Genomic DNA, 17,472 nt, shown 5'->3' with positions numbered 1-17,472 from the left:
TGAAACGAAAAGAATCGGAAATTGAGGCACACACTAGTTACTAAATTTATGGCAGTCAAAATATTATGCCTCACCTCCTTTATTGAAAACTAGTGGCCCAGTGCATGAAATTCGTGCATGGGGGTGGTGGTTGTCCCTCAGGCCGGCCTGCACCCTCTCCAATTTGGGACCCCTCAGGGGATTTCTGACTACCAGTTTAGGATCGTGCCTAAACCAGCAGTCGGACATCCCTCTCACAATCCGGGACCACTGGCTCCTAACCACTCACCTGCCTGCCTGAACTCCCCTAACCACTCTGCCTGCTGTCCTGATCACCCCTAACTGCCTCCCTCTTGCCCACCTGATTGCTCCCAACTTCCTCCCTTTGTTGGCCTGCTTGCCCCCAATTGCCCGCCCCTCACTGCCGGCCTGCTCGCCCCCAACTGCCCCCCCCACCGGCCTGCTTGCCCCCAACTACCCCCCACTGCTGGCTTTCTCACCCCCAACTTCCCCCTCTGCCATCTTGCTCGCCCCCAACTCCTTCCCCCCCACACCACCAGCCTGATCACTTCCAACTGCCCTCCCCTCCTTGACTGATCGCCCCTAACCGCCTCTGCCTTGGCCCCACCACCATGACTTTGTCCGGAAGGTCTCCCGTCTAATTAGTATATTACCCTTTTATTAGTATAGATTAGTATAGATAATACTTACGCTGCATTGCTCTAAGATTGAATGGGAAAATTTAAGAAAATACAAAATTATAAAAAATATCAACTTTTGTTTGAAGTAATAGGCTCAGTTCAAAATAAAAACATTGACTCACATAGTCTTACAGTATATTGAGGTGTTGATGTCAGAGCTTCTTTTGGTCCTTTTAACATCACTAATCATTTTTTCTTAGTTATGCTCTTTTTATGTTTTTTTAAAATATCATTAATTTGAAATAGTCTCTGTTTATACTCAATTGACCTTAAGTTGCCAAATAAAATATTTTAAGTTAGATAGATTGCCTATTTTTCATTAGAATAAGTATAATACTTTAAAGTACTTCCTTAGAAAACTTCAAATTCTTTGTCACCGCAACAGATAACATAACTTCTGAAGATATGGCTAACTTGTTGTTAGTTTGGATTAGTGTTAAAATCTGTATGTTTGTGTCTCCCTCAAATTCATGTTGAAATTCTAACCCCCAAATATGATGCCCTTAGTAGAAAAGGCCTTTGTGCATGATTAGGTCGTGGGGTATAGCCCTTATGAGATTTGTGTTCTCGTAAAAAAATCCCCCAGAGCTCCCTAGCCACTTCCAGCACATAGGGATACAACAGCAAGTCTTCAGCCAGAAAGAGAGCCCTCACTAGACTATGTTGGCCTCTCAACTTGGACTTCCCAGCCCGCAGCACAGTGAGGAATGAAATTCTTCTTTCTATAAGCTATCCAGTCTATGGTATTCTGTTATAGCAGCCCTAACAGACTAAGACAACTAGTAAATCCAGTCATCCCAATAACAGTTTTCGCTTAGGTGATAAATGTTAGAACTGGGTCCTGGCTTTCTCACTCCTCATTACCCACTAAAAATAATTCAAATAAAACCATAGTAATGGAACTGTCCATTTGATTTGGCCATTTAACTTCAGCTTGCTTGGATTCACATCTTTTTTTTTTTTTTAAAGCCATGGACTAGTTCAGACTTCTATACTTTTACTAAATGAGAAAATAAATGCAATAAGTTTTACTTTTAAGGAATTTATAATGGAGACATACAGCTCTGCAATTAACACTGCAGTTTCCCTCTTTTATGATTCAGCATCCATTCAAGAGAGAAGAATGAAAGGTTCCTATTTCAAAATGTGTTGTCTTTTGGATCTCTGTTTAAAATTAAGTAAAAAGTCAAGTGTTCTCATTTTTAATCAAATGTTTCCAATTATCTAATGATCCATTTCTGCAGAGGACTATTTATACTTGTTTTATAAATTATGTGCTATATTTATAGAATTCAGTTTTCAAGTTCATTGATTTGTATATATTTCCATTAATTGAATGATTTCTCATAATCTGTAGTTTTTCTGTTTCTTTTTTTGCTAATTGCATATAATATTAAATGTTGAGTTAAGCATTTTAAGTAAATCATATTTCTTGTTTAAAAGAAATGTAAATACAATTTATATTTCAGTACCAACTATTTGTAAAAACATTTTAGAATAATAGAACTACAAAACCCAAAGTGGAGAACATTAACAGAGAAACTATTTGATAATACTGTAGACCCCCTTTTCCCACTGCAATACCTTATGTTCCAAGAACCCCCAATGGATGTCCTTTATACACTATATTTTTTCATATTATAAAGTTTAATTTTTAGATTAGGCACAGGAAGGGATTAACAATCTATATATATAAACAGGGGATATGCTAATTAGCCAGGCGTCACAACTGCTCAGGAGAAGGCTGCATGATGACCACTCAGGAGGAGCTGCGTGCACAGATGGGCGGGAGGGGACTGCCTGCTGCCCCCAGCCCCAGTGGCTGCAGGGAGGCTGGGGCTGGGGGCAGGCCGGAGCAGAGACACAACACACAGGAGCACCTGCTTCCACCCCAGCGGACACAACGTGGCAGCTGGCGCTATGCAGGTCAGGAGTGGTTCCGGCCCCCCGCAGGGTGCATCCTCACATGGTGGGAGGCGGGCTCCTCCTTGCGTAATTTCAATCGCGCACTGGGCCTCTAGTAACTAATAACATAGAAAGATTATAACAATATACTGAAAGTTTTGTGAATGCGGTCTCTCTGATAATCGATCTGGTAACTGGGATAGCTGCACTAAGTGACTAATAGGTGGTTAGTATATACAGCCTGGTGGGAGGGTTGGTGAAAAGCAAGATTTCATCACACTATTCAAAATGGTGCGTAATTTAAAACTTATGAATTGTTTATTTCTGGGAACTTTCCATTTAATATTTTCAGACCTTGGTTAACTACAGGTAACAGAAACCGCAAAAAGTGAAACTATAGATAAGAGAAGACTAATGTATTTTAAAACTTTGTATGCCTGCACTGACTCTAATCTCTGATGGGCTCCATGAGAAATAAAAAATACAGTTTTGTATTCATGATTTACTAGCCTGCTTCTCATCTAGGCAGTGATATTATATACTTTGGTTAAAACAGTAACAATCATTCTCAAAATGACTTGTCATTCTCATTGTTTTGGACTTTTTACCTGCATTTAACCCATTTCTTTGTCTCCCCATCCACTTCCCAGAAGTAAAAGCTTTCCTGCCATCTTGATTAAGGAATGTAGACCTTTACAAAATGGTTACTTTAGATGTTTCCACTGAAAGTAAGATAATCCTCAAAATCACAATTGCTTATGTTATTAGATTTTATCTCACATGAGAATCTAAAATTGTAGTGAGTTCCAGGTATGGTGCAAAATATTTTCTTCTGTTTCTTTATAAATGTGCCCTCACTCCAAATTGTCCTGGCCTCTTTAGCTCTGCGTGGCATTTCTTGATCTATAATAATAGAAGTGTACTATGCTAATTAGACCAACAACCTTCTGGATGACCTTCCAGATGAAGCCGCGATGGTGGGGGCCGAGCCCCTTGCACAAATTTTGTGAATTGGGCCTCTAGTCATTATATAATGATATAACCACTTGTGTATCTCAGTGATTATTACTGGAACTTTAAAATATTAAACATTTTAGATGTATTTATATCTCTATTTTGGTAGAATTTTCAGATATTGGTTTAGAGAAGGAGCCAGCCACCTGTAGATTTTTACTCCTTTTTTTAAAAGAAACTGGTATTCTGATCTTTTTTAAAGATTGACTTGAGGGTAATAATAGTTTATGATAATGAATCTACCCATTCATGAGAAAGCATTATTTATACCTCTTTGTAGAACTTTTTATGTTGCTGAATAGAGGTTAATTAGTAATTTTGGTTAGTTATCTATGATAATTTTACATAACTTTTTGAGATTATATTTTAAGATATTTCAATTTTTCTGTTACAATTTTCCTTATTACAGAGTATTTATTAAACTCCCAGCTATGTGGAGAAAGTTTAATTTATCTTGCTAGTACTCTATAGATTTAAGTTATTTTTAATATTATGCTATTAGAAATAATATTCCAAATAATATTTGTGTATGTGTGAAGGATTCTGGTCTATAAATTCTGGGAAGGAATACAACTGAATCAAAGAGCATACTAAAAAACTTTAAAGAATTTTACCTAGTTGTTTTAATTGAAGATTATATTAGTGACATGCTCATATACAATGGCCTGTATTCCCATTTGATGAATGAAATGTGCTATGGGTATTTGTCCAGGTGATAAGTGGGGAGAACTTTTAAGTATATTAATTTGTGTTTTTCTTATAAAATTTGTTTTGTGTTGTCATTGTAATGTCTTTTTCTGTCTGTTCATATTCTTTACCATCTTTCACTGCTTTTAAAAAAATAATTTATAAAAGTGTAGGGCAATTTATCCTTTTCCAAAGATAAGAATTGTCAACTTAATTTACAGCTTTTAGTAGTACTTATATCACATATCATATGCACACATCTTATTCTTTTGAAAGGTATGTTTTTAAAATATACAGAAAATGCTTTATCATTTATAGCTTCTATTACTAGAATACATCTCACTTCCCAGGTGTAAATAAATACTCCATATTTACATTTTATTTATGTAGATGTAGTTCATTTTGAGTTAATTACGGTGTTTAATATAAGCTATAACTCATACCAAAATATATAATTACATCTGTAGATTTAGTTTTTTCTAAATGTATGCTCAATTGACACAATTTATTGAAGAATTCATGTTCTGTACTCATTTGGGATGAAATCTTTATCATATACTGTATCCCCACATGTACTTGGTTTTATGTCTGGACTTCTGTTTAACTATTTACAGTACCACGGAGTTTTAGAGATTGAAATGGAATTTTACTCTGTGTTTCTATTAATTTTGGTTTACCCTGTAGTTCTTATTTTTTAAGACATTTTCTGACTGATGTTGATTTTCCCCCCCACAAAAAAAAAAAAAAAAAAAAAACTTAGACAAACCTTGTAGAGTTCAAAAAATAAGTGCCTATTAGAATGAGATTAAAACTAAAATTTAACTGAAAGAAACTGACATTTTTAATGAGACTAAAAATGGTGTGCATTAAAAAGAAAGGTATGCATTTTCTGCCCTAACCGGTTTGGCTCAGTGGATAGAGCGTCGGCCTGCGGACTGAAGGGTCCCAGTTTCAATTCCAGTCAAGGGCATGTACCTGGGTTGTGGGCACATCCCCAGTGGGGAGTGTGCAGGAGGCAGCTGAATCCATGTTTCTCTCTCATCAATGTTTCTAACTCTCTATCGCTCCCTCTCTCCCTTCCTCTCTGTAGAAAAATCAATAAAATATATGAAAAGAAAAAGAAAGAAAGGTATGCATTTTCTTTTGCTAGGTTTTATTTCTCTGACTTAGATGTGTATTTTTAAGTTTCCTTCACATTGGTCTTAAGTAATTTTTTTTAATCAGCAGTTAGTGTATCATAGCAATGAAGAAAGAGCACATAATCAAGCCAGAAGGCCTACATCAAATCTATCTCTACCATATTCCAGTGTATGATCTGGGACTCACCTGTTTCTCTGAGGGAGAAAGGCATTTAGAGGGCTTCCTCACCTCTCAATCTTCCCTACTAACCCTCTAAGGTTTTGGCCTCTGAATTTGTTTGCCCAAACAATTCTCCAATTTCTTCAACTAAATATTTTGTTGTTGTTTATTTTCCAGGACTTTTCTCATTGTGATTGCTTTGGCTTGTTGTAAGCTACACCAGAAGAACTGAACTTTATTTTTCCTTTGAATATATTTTTGATATTGTGTTATTTACAGTGTAATTATATAATTAAAATTGTAATATCATGTCCCAGGAAAAATGATTGCAGGGTAGTCCCCTTCATCTTTTATTTTAATTGTATTTGTCAGAAGACCACGGTAGTAACCAATATTAGCTTTAACTGAAATAATTTCAAAAGAATGTACCTTTCACAAAATGTATTTAAAAGAAACTAATTGAGAGTGTACCTATTAATATGAGAGACTTTATAAGTAACTAGAGGCCTGGTGCATGAAAATTCATGCACTGAAGGAGGGGTCCCTCAGCCCAGCCTGCCCCCTCTAGGAGTCCAGGAACCCTCAGGGGCAGGAGGCGACCAGCAATCAGGGGAAGGTGACACCCCCGTCATACCTCTGCTGTTGCCACTGCTGTCAGCACAAGCCTCGGCCGGCCCTGGGTGGCTGAGAAGCCGACATCTGAGGCTTGCCTGTGCCTCGGGCTGGCCCTCAGCGGCTGGGGGACTGAGGGGACTGGGGGACTCCGGAGGCAGGTGCGCGGAGAGGCCAGGCCTGCCTGGTGGTGGGCCCGGCCTTGCCACATGTCTACCACCAAGCGGAACTGAGGGGACTGGGCACCGCCATCTTTGAGGGCATGGCAGTCAATTAGCATATTCCCTCCTTATTGGCTGTGGGTGCCTCCATCTTCGTGAGGGCATGATGGTCAATTAGCATATTCCCTCTTTATTAGCTAGGATTAAGTGAAAGATGACTTCTTCATTTCTCAGATGACTTTTTTTTTGGGGGGTAAACATCTAACCTTCCATTATTATACTTGTGATATATTTTAGTTATCAACAACTTAAGCAAAATAAATTTTGTCCTATAAAGAGTGTCTAAAAATTAAAATAAAATAATACTAACAAACTCACAAATATGAGCAGAATTTTCTTCTAGATTTTATGGTACATTAGCATATCTATATAACTAAAAGAAAAAATTTCACTGAGATGCGTTTGCATGAGAAAGCCTTGATACAGTAGTATGATACTAAAAACTGAAATAAGGTTCCTTCTACTGCAGAAAAGACATTTCAAGTCTATCCTATTAATATCACCTTAAGAATAAAAGCAAATTCTCAGAAGAGAACAGTACATGCTTTTATGAAAGAGTGAATTTAAAATCTTCTCTGGGTAAGATAATGTAAAATAACATATGTGAAATAATATAATTCTCATTGATCATAGGGTCAGAATTTATCAAAATATATTCATTGTACAGGCAAAGGAACTACCCAACAGAAAATTTACTTTGTCTTAACTATATAATCCATTTTAGAGTTTTGATACTATGGATACTTAAGGATGGGATAAATGGAAGTCTTTATCATTGACTCCCTGGTTAGATTATACCAGAATTTAAACTTACAAATTAAATTTCCACTCATCAGTGTATTCTCTTAAGTAGTATCAATCTACTTAATTGATACTAGAACGCAAAGTAGCTTAAAATTCTTATTGTTTTGGGGAATATCCCAAATTACCTACAAAGTGTCTGATATATTGTACAGTTATATATTGTTATTTTTAAGAATATCTTAATTTTTAGAAATATTGATCTATGAAGACATATTTGAGGGTTTTGTAGGGTTTTATTTTGACACTCAAAGCTATTTTAAGGCCAAGTTTAATAAATTAAGTGAATGATTATGACATTTGGAACTTTGGTCAAAAGTGAAAGGTTTATAATATTAAAATTTATTTTCTTGTATATTTATTTCCCTAAAGTGACTCTCTATATGATCCACTTTAGGGTGGATCATTCACCACAAGAGTTGTTGGTAAATTTACTGAGAAATTAATTTTATTTTAGATATTTACAAAGTACTTAATGAGATATAGTATTCTACATTCATCTAAAACTTTAAAAATATTATCAAATGGATGTTTATATCTCTATTTCTTTTTAATCATTGCTAATAAAAAGTAAAGAAGTAATTGTTCATTAAGAATTATAGGCTTTATATGCCACTGCCATACCATCCTCTATACACTTGGGTTAGTTTACCTTCTATTCAGTACATTGAAATGAAATGCTTAAAAAACATTCTATTCTCACTATTGCAAGAAAGAACATTGTAACCCACTGCTGTAGATTTCTTATAGGAGCTTCTTCTTTCATAGAGTGAGATCTCTCAGGTTTATAGAAAAATCATAAATTATAGAAATCGTCAGGCCCGTGTGGCTCAGAGGTTGAGCATCAACCTATGAACAAGGAGGTCATGGTTCTATTACTGGTCAGGGTACATGCCTGGGTTGCTGGCTGGATCCCCAGTGTGGGGCATGTAGGAGGCAGCCAATCAATGATTCTCTCTCGTCATTGATATTTCTATCTCTCTCTCCTTCTTCTTTCCTCTCTGAAATCAATAAAAAAAAAATATTTAAAAAAAAAGAAATGATAGAAAAAGGGGACTGTCTGTATAACATGCACTGTGTTGGGTTCAATAACCACTCCATCCTTGGACAAATGACCCAAATGACTGGCATTCCTAGAACTAGTTTGTTTTCCGCTCAAAAAGTTCCTTGGTCTTTAATTCACTAGTTTGTTTATTCAACATCCTGGAGTATTTCTTTTAATTATGGAACCTGGGCAAAGTCAAGGTGAGTTGACTATCCCAATATGACAAGAGAGTTTAATTCTCTAAAATTGGATGAATGGGGATATCAGATTGCAAGAGTATCTATCTCCTTTGCTCCCTTCCACAGAAAGTCCTCAAGGTTAGAAAATCTCAGAGGGCACAAATGTTCTTTTAAGCAATATGTCTTAGAAATTAATGATAATTGTTCAGTAACTAGTAATGGAGGCCATAATGGTTATGGGGGAAAAACACCACCAATTTCAAGTGAACCATAAAAATGTAGAAATATTTTAATTTTGTGGGAGGTGGGAAAGAGGTGTTTACCACTGGTGAAAAGCTTGGAAAGAAGAGTTAGAAAAATTAATTTTCTTGAAACTAACTTTATATACTAACAAACAAACAAAAGATAATATTTGTTTTAGGTTGTTTGTGGGTGGTGATGTGAATTACAGTAAAGCCACTGTGGGCAATGTCTTAAAATTGTCCATAGTAAAATGAAGACCTGAGTTCTTTACACAATTCTGTTGGTTGCTTATTTATTTATTTATTTTTCTGCCTATCTCTCCCTTTGCCCTTTCCTCTTCCTTTTTCCTTCTTCTTTAATTTTCAAACACAAGAGCCTCTCCTGCCACCAATGGGTGAGGTTATATATGCTATTAACCCAAGCAATAATAGTGGAACTAGATCAAATTTTATTTATGAATATAACAAAATATAACATAACTATGCTCAAGGTATTGATGAAATCCATATGAACAGGTGTCTAACTTGAATTTATTCATTTGTTTAAATATTTAAATTCCAGAAACATTATTCCATAGAAAATTATTTTGGTATCCTAGTAACCATATAAGAAAACACATCTAAAATTTTTTTAATACCTAATGTATATAACCAAAAAAATTAACTAAAACAAAGGTATATATATAAAAACATACACACACAGAGTCAGTTTGCAGGTAATTTAAAATAAATCAAGTAAGAATGTTATAAGTCTCTCATCTTCTTGCCATTTCCCTACCTACAAGCTCAAATTTTCAGACTCTGAAAACTCTCCTTCTTTGTATATATAAATTTTTGTAAATAATCGAGTTAATTATGGAAATATGATGTTCATTTTCAGAAAGAGTTTGTACTTGATTTTGATTCTGTTCCCAGATCATCTCCAATGTACTTTTCAATTACAGCTAGAAAATAGATTTTAGTCCAAAACACCCTGGTAAAAATTTAATTAGGAATTATATATTCAATTGTAGTTCATTATGCTCAAAGGTAAGCTAACATTCTGAATTAATTTGTGCCTTAGGTTTTGGGAAAGTAAATCCTTTCTAGGCAAAATCCAGCATTTTAATCCAACTAATTATCACTTAAAGTTGACCTCTTCAATTAAAGCTAAATTTTTATCAAAATCAAAATTTAAACAACCATACTTTTTAAAGTCAGATAGGAAGGAAAATGAGTTCATATCTAGAAACATATTAATATGTGAATAGAAAACTGATTAATAACTAAAATGATACAGGATAAAATAATTACCTCCATTATCAGATAAACTGAGAACAGAAATTTAAGTTTAGTTTTAAAATAACATATCAGGGACTACTCTTAGCCATCTCAAAGAACACTGGAGCTAAAAATGTGGCAAGGAGGCAAAAACACAAAATCTTAGAAGATACTGAAACAATAGTTAAAATTTGCTCGTGTTATAAAATTTAGGTGAATGGAGTTTTGAAAAAAATACCTATTTGAAGCTATTTATAGGGGGAAAGATTATGGGGAAAGCACTAATTAATAACTGATTTTTTAACATTGGTTATTATTATTAAACTAGAAGCCCGGTGCACAAAATTTGTGCACACGGGGGCGGGGTGTCCCTCAGCCTGGCCTGCGCCCTCTCACAGTCCGGGAGCCCTTGGGGGATGCCTGTCTGACTGTCGGCTTAGGCCCTGCAGGGAGCAGGCCTAAGCTGGCAGTCGGACATCCTTAGTGCTGCCCCAGAGGTGGGAGAGCTCCTGCCACCACCACTGCACTTGCCAGCTGTGAGCCTGGCTTCTGGCTGAGCAGCGCTCCCCCTGTGGGAGCACACTGACCACCAGCGGGCAGCTTCTGTGTTGAGCGTCTGCCCCCTGGTGGTCAGTGCACATCATAGCGACTGGTTGTTCTGCTGTTTGGTCTATTTGTATATTAGCCTATTTTTATATAGAATATCAAGCATATAAAATATATGAATAACCATCACTCATTTTTAATAAAGTCAAAGCTTACTCACATTTGACATATTTAAAAATATATTTGTATTGATTTCAGAGAGGAAGGGAAAGGGAGAGAGAGAATCATTGATCAGCTGCCTCCTGCACACGCCCTACCTGGGATTGAGCCTGCAATTCAGGCATGTGCCCTGACTGGGAATAAACAGTGGCATCCTGGTTCATAGGTTAACACTCAGCTACTGAACCACACCAGCTGGGCACATTTGATATTTTTCAATGAAGACATTACAGATACAATTGAAGGCTCCCCTGTGAATACCTCAATACCATTTTCCTCCTACATCCTCAGAGGTAAAACAAGCCAGTTTTTTATTTTATCAATATCATACATATTTTTTATACTTTAGTATATGTTCACATCACTCTTTGTTTAGCATGTTCTAAAAGGACTAAATCTTATCACACAGCGCATATCACTTGGTCATATTAATTCATTATTGCTTATGAAATATAGTCAAATTAATACACATACTGTATATTGATTCACTTTAATAGTCAATGCTACAAATATACCACAATTTACCCATTTTCTAATGGGCATTGGTGCTTGGTTTTAAAAACAATACTGACGTGAGAATGCAATACATTTCTCCTTGGGTACAAATGCCAAGAATTCCTGTAGAATGTAATATCCAGAGACTGGGTTAGTGTATAAGCATTTTCAAGTAAACTAGTTGTTGTCAAACCACTTTCCAAGGTATACTTTCAATTTCAATGCCAACAGTCAAGATGGAGCCCATTTTCCTGGCCCATCAGCATGTGGAAGTGTCAGGTTTGGGTTTTGCTTTGGTTTTTGCCTATCTGATGGCAGTGAAATGGTCTCCCAATGTTGTTTTAATTTGTAGTTCTTTGAAAACTAGGGAGAGTAAGGATCTTTCATTGTGAGTGACTACTCAGGGGTCCTCATCTGTGACTTGCCCATTCATATTTTTGATCATTTCCTTGATCTATATGGCATTATTTGTCAGTTACAAGGCATACAAATATAAGTTTGAATTTTACTGTATACAAAGTTATCAATCCTTTTCATGCTTGTGTCTACTCCAATATCAGATTCTTTACTTTTCTATAAGTTTAAAGTTCTCCTTTTAATCTTCAATCCACTTTTCCTAACATAAGGAGTCTGGATAACCTCAGAGCACAATTTATGTTTAGGCATCACTTACAACATTTAATTACAGGTTACTTTTACCTTTCAAAAATGTTATTTTTACCAGGAAGCTTGATTTTGATTTTGTGTATAATGAGATAATAATTTCCCCTGTTATTTCTTTAAATCTTAGACTGTTAACATTATTTACTCTAAAACTAATTTGATACTTTTAATAAAAGAATCTTACTCTAAAGAATAGGTTTCATTTTCTTATAGAAGTTATTATAGTTGCATATAATTTGTATGATTCTGATGTAAGCATAAATATTAAATTTAATTCCAAAGCAGAGTGAAGTATACCAGACTTCCAATATTTGGATGTGTATTTTATACACTTTGCATATTAAGATACCCTCATTGTAAGTACAATATATAGGGCAAACGATTCCCTGTACTATAATTTAGATGAAACAACTGAGAATATTCCAATGTTAAATATAAAGCCAAAATAAAGAGTTTTTAACCATACTTGACTGGTATGTGCAATTTAAACCAATGATAACTATTCAATAAGGTGTAAAATGTTAATAAAATATTTCCTATTAAATAACAGTAAACATCTATATATCTATTCTGCACTTACATAGGTTGTATTCACAGCTATTTTTTATTGCCTCTTAAAGGATCAAGCATCATAATCAGAGATTAAGAGGTTTAAGTACACTCATTGGTATCCAGGTGGTTTTATTGTACCTATATAGAGGGTGGGGCAAAAGCAAGTCCACAGCTGTGAGTACACAAAACACAGAGTTTATTCTTTTATTATTTTTTATTAATCATTGTATTATTTTCCAGATGAACAACTGTAAACCTATTTCTGCCCCACCCTGTATACATTTTACATAAGAGTCAAACCTGAAGTCCCAGTTATTCCATGTAAATATCTTGCTTTCCCATTGAAATAGTTGCCATTTTCCAGGGATTAAAAACACAATAAAAAAATCAATGGAGATTTCAATAAACTTAAAATATTTTTGAGTATTTATTCTAGGCCATGTGTTAAGAATAAGGAAGTTATCCTGCTTTCATGGGGTTTACAATCTAGCAAGGAATCTAAAAATGATTTTATATATATATACACACACACACACACACACACACACACACACACATATTTCTTCTTTCCTTTCTTGGCTGCCTCTTATATTTTTGCAAGTTGATTCTATAAACTATTTCTGATTTTTTAAAAAAGTCAGTTCCATCTTTAATTTGCAGAATCATCTATACCTTCACACATAATAGAAAAATATTGTCAGTATCTATTTTATATCCAGGACTTACAGTACTCAAGAGTTTCAAGGCTGGGGAAGAAGTTTCTAGAATGAAACTCAGATCTAGATTCAGTCTCCTGAAATTTCATTTCTCTGGTATCAGATGAATCCAGCTTCTATCTAGGACTGAAGTTGAACTATAGTATCTATCAACTACCTACCAGCATCTCTTTACGTCCCATCAACCTGTAACCATTCCTACGGAGAATGTCCAAATCCAAGCCCCCTTGATTTTTCCGGGGTCTGCAGCAGATGCTATGTATAGAGGCTTTCTCAGTGCCACTTCTGGGCGGGAGCACAGGGCGCTGAAGACCAAGGTCTGTCTTCTTCAGTGGATTCCATCTTTAACCAGCTCACCACCAACCAGAGAGAGAGAAATGACTCTCACCCTCTTAACTGAAAGACTGAAATGTATATGTAAATATGAAAGCAAGCCAGTCACAGAGAAATCCCATACGTGGCTTTGTTTGTATTATTATTATTTATGTAGCTTTTAACCTTTTTTTTCAGAGGAGCTTTAAGTAGCACTCAAATTGTTACTCAAAACAGAGCTTCAAAAGCAAATATACCTGTCTTTCCATTAAAATACTAGGTGAAGTCAGTTGTCACCGGGTCATTGCTCTCCATTGTAATCTACATTTTATAAATATTAATTTGTTAATTTCTTTCTAAATTCTGTAAGCATTATTTGATCAGACACATTTGGTTTTGTTTGGATGTATTCCATAAGGACACATGCCATAGAGGATTGAAAACTCTTGAAAATGTTAAGTGTTTTTGGAAAATGAGGAAGGAAGGCAAAAGGTCAGCAGATTAAATTAGTGCAAGTCTGAACTGGAAAGCCAGATCCAATCGCCAGGTCCCGTTGAGTGCCAGAGGCTGAGCTGGCTTGACGTCCCTTTCTGAAGGAAATGTGAGGAAGAAACATCTCTGTCCAAATGAGCTGGAAAAAATGCTGGCTGAATATACTCTCTGTTTGACTTTTTCACGATCAGAAAACAGCAACATTGCACATCACTAACAGCACTTGTCTCCCTCAAAGAAAGTAAAGTGTTGGCTGGCAGCCAAAGATAGTCTCACTGTGAAAATAAATTAAGGAAAAGCAAATACAGCATTGCGACTTAGCAAGAAGAGAGGATGAGAAAAAAGTGAGAAGGCAAATGAGAAAGCTACTAGAGAGAGACAAAAAGGAAATAGAACTGGTGAAAAAGAAAGAATAACTCAGCTAAAACACTAAATCTAATATCATTGGCTATGTACTGATTTACAGGAGTATAAAGTGATACTTTTTAGGGACTTAGATAAGCAGAGGAAAACACAGTACAGTTGACTCTTGAACAACACTGGGGTTGAATATCTATATATAACTTTTGCCTCCCCCTAAATTTGCCTAGTAGTAGCCCGATGATAACCAGAAGCCTCATTAATAACATATAGTAGATTAGCACATATTTTTATGTTATTTGTATTATATGCTGTCTTCTTATAATAAAGTAGCTAACGAAAAGAACACCATAAGGAAGATAAAATACATTTATAGTATTTATGGAAAAAAATCTGTGGATAAGTGGACCCACACAATTCAAACCCATTTTGTTCAAGGGTCTATTGTACTTACAAACTTAAAAGATATTACTCTTGGTTTTTGTATGTAGTGAAGGACTCTCTGAGATCACCTTATCACTCTGAACTTAAGTGTGTATATCCTACACTAGAGGCCCGGTGCACAAAATTCATGCAATGGTGGGGGGGAGTGTCCCCGCAGCCTGGCCTGCACCCTCTCGCAGTCTGGGACCCCTTGCTCCTTCCTGCCTGCCTGCTCGCTGCTCCTTACCACTCAGCTCGCTGCTCCTTAGTGCTGCCGAAGAGGCGGGAGAGGCTCCCACCACCGCCACTGCGCTCACCAGCCGTGAGCCTGGATTCTGACTGAGTGGTGCTAACCCCATGGGAGCACGCTGACCACCAGGGGGCAGCTCCTGCATTGAGCGTCTGCCCCCTGGTGGTCAGTGCACATTATAGCGACTGGTTGTTGTGGTCATTCTGCCTTAATGCTCGCTTAGGCTTTTATTATATGGACTAGGGGCCCAGTGCAGGAATTCGTGCACTTTGAAAGGAACTGTGGGCCATGAGGCTGTGGTAGGCACAGGGGCAGGTCTCGACCCATCCTCCATGCCCCCACTCGACCCCTTCCACAGTGGACCCCAGTCCCCTTTCTTTTTTTTTTTTTTTTAAAGGCAGTTTTTCTTTTTTTTTATATATATATATATTTTATTGATTTTTTACAGAGAGGAAGAGAGAGGGATAGAGAGTTAGAAACATCGATGATAGAGAAACATCGATCAGCTGCCTCTTGCACAACCCCTACTGGGGATGTGCCCGCAACCAAGGTACATGCCCTTGACCGGAATCGAACCTGGAACCTTTTAGTCCGCAGGCTGACGTTCTATGCACTGAGCCAAACCGGTTTTGGTCCCCAGTCCCCTTTCTGCCGGCAGCCCCGCTCCCGCCTGCTGACAGTGTGGAGTGATTGGGGCCATTGCCAGCAGTGGGTGCGATTGGGGCCGGCGCCATCAACTGGTGTGAGTAGCAGCTACTGGCCTGATCACCCCACAGGAGCAGGGGGAGGTGGAGAAGCCCTCAGGGATGGTCAGGGTCGGCAGTGCTCACACCTGCTGATGGTGCCGAGTGATTGGGACCGGCAGTGGGTGTAAGTGATGGCTCCAGCACTGGCTGTGGGTGTTAGTCGGGCTGGCACCAGCAGCAGGTGTGAGTGCTGGGTGGGACCACGGCACGCAGGAGCAAAGAATTTTCAGTAACCACCAGAGGCTCGCCCCGATGACAGCAACCAGTGCCCTGCCTTGGTCTGGTGACCCTGCTCACCTGCTCCACCATCCCGCCACGGCCAATGTCTGCCATGTTCTGCATACCTCCCCCGGTGGTCAGAACATGTCACAGCGACCGGTTGCTCGGTTGTTCAGTTCCAGTTGTTCTGCCGTTTGGTCTATATGCATATTAGACTTTTATTATCTAGAATAATAAAAGGCTAATATGCTAAGTGTCCAGTCGCCCATACAACCAATCAAAGCATAATATGCTAATGATATGCTAAGGTCACTCAACCACTCACTGTGATGTCCACTGACCACCAGGGGGCAGACGCTCGATGCAGGAGCTGCCCCCTGGTGGTCAGTGTGCTCCCACAGGGGGAGCGCTGCTCAGCCAGAAGCCAGGCTCACAGCTGCTGAGCACAGCAGTGGTGGTGGGAGCCTCTCCTGCTTCTTCAGCAGCGCTAAGGATATCCGACTGACGGCTCAGGCCTGCTCCCCACGGGGTCTAAGCATCAGTTGGACATCCCCTGAGGGCTCCCGGACTGGGAGAGGGTGCAGGCCAGGCTGAGGGATCCCCTCCCCGAGTGCACGAATTTCATGCATTGGGCCTCTAGTGTATAAATAAGAAATAAATAGAAGGGATGTTTGTGGGAGATGAGCCTTATGGAGACTTTCAACTATCAGACCTGAGAGATGCTGAATGATTTTTGTTATGTAGTAGTTGTTTTGGTACTAATGTACTTTATCAAATTCTAAAAGGGCTATGATTCTATTGTTTATGCTGATACAATTTTAGTTACAGTTTGATTTTATACAGTCTGTTTATTAGTGAACAGAGAGCGAGTTATAAAAAGGCAAAAAACAAACAAAAAAAAAACTAAATACAGTTTGTTGGAGGCTGCTAATTTTTTGGTTAAATTTCACTACCACACCCAGAAAGTAGTACACAGTTGTTGGTTGTCCATAAGCTACTTCTTACTTTAAACACACAGTGATTACTGATTACCTAAAAATGATTAGAAGGGAAAGTTTTATGTTTATGTCTCACAGCAAAAAAAATAAATAAATAAATAAATGTATACAAAAATACAAAATGATTAATTCAAGGAAGAATGTGTTAAGGAAATTTTTTGAGGCTTTGTTATGCACTTATCTGAGTGAGGTGGGGTATGGTTATGGGAGAGGATGCTAGTTTTCTCCAAAATATTGTTTTTATAGGTTAGGTATATTCACTACACCCATTAAATAACACAGTGTATCAAAAAGAAGTGCTAGGATTGAAAAGTTGTTAAGAATTGAGTAGTTGTTGGGAATTTTCAAGGGTCTTTGGACCACACATTGGGAACTGTTAGTGTAGATGAGGAACAGAATGAGTTCTGGTAATCTAGCTCCAGATTCTCAAGAATATGATTCTGGTAATCATATTTTTGTTCACTACTGCACTGTATCTTTAATTGTTTAACCTTCAAGAATTTTACTGCAGAACTTCCACATCACATCACTGGTAT

This window comes from Cnephaeus nilssonii, assembly GCF_951640355.1.
Source record: "Cnephaeus nilssonii genome assembly, chromosome: 1".
NCBI lineage: Eukaryota > Metazoa > Chordata > Mammalia > Chiroptera > Vespertilionidae > Cnephaeus > Cnephaeus nilssonii.
This window is presented reverse-complemented; position numbering follows the sequence as displayed.